This window comes from Triticum aestivum, chromosome 2A (genome assembly GCF_018294505.1).
Source record: "Triticum aestivum cultivar Chinese Spring chromosome 2A, IWGSC CS RefSeq v2.1, whole genome shotgun sequence".
NCBI classification, from domain to species: Eukaryota; Viridiplantae; Streptophyta; class Magnoliopsida; order Poales; family Poaceae; genus Triticum; species Triticum aestivum.
In genome coordinates, this window is record NC_057797.1 from 557,975,508 (window position 1) to 557,980,942 (window position 5,435).

The following is a 5,435-nucleotide window of genomic DNA, read 5'->3' on the forward strand; positions in this document are numbered from 1 at the left end:
CCACGTCTAGCTGGCCGGACGCCCGAGGACCCCTTAGTCCAGGACTCCCTTAGTATCCCCTAAACCAGGCTTCAATGATGAGGTGTCCGGCATGCAGATTGCCTTCGGCATTGCAAGGCGAGTTCCTCCTCCGTATACTCCAACACAGTCTTCGGACACAGCGAACGTGTCTGGATCTGCAAAACAAGTACCACACACCACCACAGAGGGTATAATATTTCATGAGTCCGATCTGCTGACAACTTTTTTGTAACGTGACATCACGTCCCTGCCCTGTTATTATTTCGAACCCTTTTTTAGCATGTCGCTCCATGTTTTGAGACGCGGTTTTATTGGCACGTCTTGTCGAAGTAGAGATCGTATCCTCTTATTGCGGGATTTTTGCTTTATTTAATCTAAATAACAGAAAGTAAAAGGAGGGTACATAGAGTTGTACTTTCTAACTTCGTCCATCTCATGCTCATCAAAAGGAATCCACTAACAAGGTTGATCAAGTCTTGTTAACAAACTCTTTCCGAATAACAAGGTTGATCAAGTCTTGTTAACAAACTCTTTCCTCAACCTCTCCAACCCCGAGTTCCAACACTCAAGGTTCAATCTAATTGCTTAGAGCTTCCCAGTCATGTCCAGACCTAACCCTCAAGGCCGGTGGGTGGCTTCCTCTGTCACAGAGGAGGATATTGCGAAGCTCCGGGCGGCAAGGTACCTGACCGCGGAAATCCCCCACAGGCTTCCTACTCAAGGGCAGGTTATTCCTACTCCTAGACCCGGCGAGAGGGTTGTATTCATCTCCCACTTCCTCCGAGGGCTAGGGTTCGCTCTTCACCCCTTTGTTCGAGGGCTCATGTTCTATTACAGGCTAGATTTCCACGATCTAGCCCCGGACACTGTTCTTCTCACCTCGGCATTCATCGTCATGTGCGAGGCCTTTCTCCGTATTCCCCCACACTTCGGCTTATGGCTCAAGGCCTTTAATGTGAAGCCGAAGGTGATCGAGCGGAAGCAAGCGGAGTGTGGTGGCGCCACAGAATCTTCCAACTTATGGCAGCGGGAGTGGTTTTACATCACTGAACCCCATGGTACCAAGTGGGCAGCTACACCTGCATTCCGGTCCGGCCCTCCAATTCAGCTCGCATCATGGATCAACAAGGGGCTGGACTGGGGATCAATCGATGAAGTGCAGACTATACACAGCTGCATCCGGAGCCTTCTTGAGAAGGACACCGATCTCATCGACGTGATCCAAGTAATGTTAGTCCGCTGGGTCCTCCCGTGCCAGCGACGGCCCCTCCGTATATGGGAGTTTAATCCGGAAGGACCACAAACCCTTCAGCACTTCTTCGGCATGACGCACAAAGGAATGTGGAAGTTATTTTTCGGACACGAAAACAGCGGCCGGACACTACCGAGGACATCGGCCTTGACTGCAACCATCCGGATACCTCGGTAAGCACTTGACTCCCGAACATAGCTTAATTAAATATCCCGTGATAAGATACTAAGAAACCCATCTTTTTCCAGGGCTGGACGAAGAAGGCAGAGCAAATTAGGTGTTTGGCCCCTTTTCCCGAAGACTTAGCTAGTCCTATGCTAACAAGGATGCTGGTCCCGGCACCATTCTAGGTGTCGGTGAAAGAGGACAATGAGGAGAGCAGGAAGGCCGAAGGTGGACCCCATCTCGAAGGTACACCGAACACTGTGTCCGGGGAGATTAAGGTTCCCTCTTCCGAAGATAAAAGAGAAGGAGAAGCTGACATCCTTTCTCCTCATGGTAAGAAAAGGGCCTCCTCCGAGGGTTGGGAGGTAAAGGCTCCTATGAGAACAAGGGTTCGGGCTCAGAAGACGATGTTGTTGCACAGTTCCTCCGTAAGGACGAGCCTTTAGCCGAATCATAAGTGAACAAGGGTGTTTTAAACATATCCCGTTCCTTTTCCTGTTACAAGGGTAACATCTAGAATACATGTTTTTGCAGTCCGGCACGCAGTCTTCCTCAACAATCCTCTTCGGGGGATCTTCTTCCAGAGATGATGGAAAGCGAGACACCTCCACAGGATTCCTCGCCCAATAGGGCGGACGACTTCGAGGTGTCGTCCCGGAGGATCTCTCCCGATCAACAAGTGGTGCATAGGATAATGAAGACAACGCCCCAAGGTGAAACTTCGGTCGCCCAGGGTCCGGGGAGTGCGGTCCCTATGGGGACCAACAATAAAGGCCCCAGATTATCCGGTTTACAGTCGGAGACGACTCTAGAGTCGGGCAAACATATCCCTTCAAAGTGAGTCCGTACTCCCACAGCTGCTTCCTGGGGTCTAGAGGCACCGGATACATTGATGGACATGTTGTGATATTCGTCCGTCTGAGAGGAACATCGTACCTTGATGGGTACGGTAGTTGAGAGGATTATGTCCGTGAAAAGCGGATTGAATGAGGCTTTCATGGGCCTGCTAAGAGGCTTCGAGGTATGTAATGTAATAGTTTCGATTGTGCTCTATACGCAAAGTGCTCCTATGTATAGATAGTAGCCCCCGAGACTCTGGTTGACGTCCCAAGGGAGGCAATCAGAGGATCATAAAAGATATTCTCAGGAAATAATCTAATTAATTGGAACACAGGCTGTTACATCCACGACGACTGCTGACGATATAGAGGTTGCAGGTCTGGAGCAGAAACTTGATGTGGCGAATGACGATATTGATACATCTCCAACGTATCTATAATTTTTGATTGTTCCATGCTATTATATTATCTATTTTGGATGTTTATGGGATTTATTATGCACTTTTATATTATTTTTGGGACTAACCTAGTAACCCAGAGCCTAGTGCCAGTTTCTGTTTTTCCCCTTGTTTTAGTGTTTCGCAGAAAAGGAATATCAAACGGAGTCCAAATGGAATGAAACCTTCGGGAGCGTGATTTTTGGAACGAACGTGATCCAGGAGACTTGGAGTTGAAGTCAAGGAAGCTTCAAGGTGGCCACGAGGCAGGGAGGCACGCCTGCCCCCCTGGGTGTGCCCCCAACCTCATGGGCCCCTCGTGGCTCCCCTGACCGACTTCTTTCGCCTATATATATATATATATATATATATATATATATATATATCCATATACCCTAAAAACATGGGAGAACAGAATAGATCGGGAGTTCCGCCGCCAGAAGCCTCCATAGCCACCGAAAACCAATCTAGACCCGTTCCGGCACCCTGCCGGAGGGGGGAATCCCTCTCCGGTGGCCATTTTCATCATCCCGGCGCTCTCCATGACGAGGAGGGAGTAGTCCACCCTCGGGGCTGAGGGTATGTACCAGTAGCTATGTGTTTGATCTCTCTCTCTCTCTCTCGTGTTCTTGAGGTGGTACGATCTTGATGTATCGCGAGCTTTGCTATTATAGTTGGATCTTATGATCTTTCTCCCCCTCCACTCTCTTGTGATGGATTGAGTTTTCCCCTTGAAGTTATCTTATCGGATTGAGTCTTTAAGGATTTGAGAACACTTGATGTATGTCTTGCATGTGCTTATCTATGGTGACAATGGGATATCATGTGATCCACTTGATGTATGTTTTGGTGATCAACTTGCGAGTTCAGTGACCTCGTGAACTTATGCATAGGGGTTGGCACACGTTTTCGTCTTGACTCTCCAGTAGAAACTTTGGGGCACTCTTTGAAGTTCTTTGTGTTGGTTGAATAGATGAATCTGATATTGTGTGATGCATATCGTATAATCATACGCATGGATACTTGAGGTGACATTGGAGTATCTAGGTGACATTAGACTTTTTGTTGATTTGTATCTTAAGGTGTTATTCTAGTATGAACTCTATGATAGATTGAACGAAAAGAATAGCTTCGTGCTATTTTGCTACGGACTCTTGAATAGATCGATCAGAAAGAATAACTTTGAGGTGGTTTCGTACCCTACAATAATCTCTTCATTTGTTCTATGCTATTAGTGACTTTGGAGTGACTCTTTGTTGCATGTTGAGGGATAGTTATATGATCCAATTATGTTATTATTGTTGAGAGGACTTGCACTAGTGAAAGTATGAACCCTAGGCCTTGTTTCAACGCATTGCAATACCGTCTGTGCTCACTTTTATCATTAGTTACCTTGCTGTTTTTATATTTTCAGATTACAAAAACCTTTATCTACTATCCATATTGCACTTGTATCACCATCTCTTCGCCGAACTAGTGCACCTATACAATTTACCATTGTATTGGGTGTGTTGGGGACACAAGAGACTCTTTGTTATTTGGTTCCAGGGTTGTTTGAGAGAGACCATCTTCATCCTATGCCTCCCACAGATTGATAAAACTTAGGTCATCCACTTGAGGGAAATTTGCTACTGTCCTACAAACCTCTACACTTGGAGGCCCAACAACGTCTACAAGAAGAAGGTTGTGTAGTAGACATCAAATATCATGCTTATTAACAGGCGGCTCGACGAGGCGCAAGGTATGTTTTGAGGCGGTCGGTGTATGTATGTATAATAACATGAGCACGAAGCTAAGAATTACATACTGAGACATGCATAACTGCAGATAGTGCTGCCGCGGTGGAGGCCCTTCGGGCTGAACTTGCCCGAGCCAAGGAGCAAGCCTGGATGAGTAATGTGGCTGCCAAGAAGGCAGCTGATGAGTTAAAAGCCGAACAGGCTGCTCGGCGCCAGTGCGAGGAGACAATGTCTACCACGGCTCGTGAGCTAAAGGAAGCCACTGTTTGGTGCAAGTTCTTCGAGAGGGATAACAAAGCCAAAACGGCCGATCTTGACAATGCCTTACAAGAGGCGAGGGGAGCACGATCCGAGTCTAGAGCGGCTCGGGAGGAGATCCTGCAAGCTAGGGAGATAGCGGCCGGTAAGCCCTTCTTATTATAGACTAAATTCCGTGATCCGAAATATGCCCCGCTTAATCAAATGTGGATCTCTCCAGACGCATGCTTGGACTTGCCGAAGAGCGCCTCCGATGCAGCGCAATTTTACCAAGCGCAAGAGGGGTATGCAACGCAGAAGCTTTTCTGGTCACAATTCGGCACGCCAAAGCGCCCGCTGTTGCTTAACGAACAGATGGCCTAGTGGGCCGAGCTCTACAAGATATCCGGTTCTGCCATGAAGGACGTCGTGGTCCGGCTGTGGCCGACTGAGCCGATTCCAAATAGTTATTTCGGTTTGGTACAGCGACTTATGGATGTGGTGCCGCATATCGATGCCGTGAAGCGATCTACGTGCATTGAAGGTGCACGGATGGCCTTTGCCCGTGTCAAGGCGTATTGGTCAAAGATGAAGGCCACCGATATTGCAGCGAAGAGTCCACCCAGGGGCAAGGACAAACACACGCCAGAGCATTATTTTGAAGATCTCCTAGAGGGCGCCGGCTTAATAGAGCTTCAGTGCTCAAAGGATATGGTCTTCGAGTGAATGTACCGAAATTGTAAAA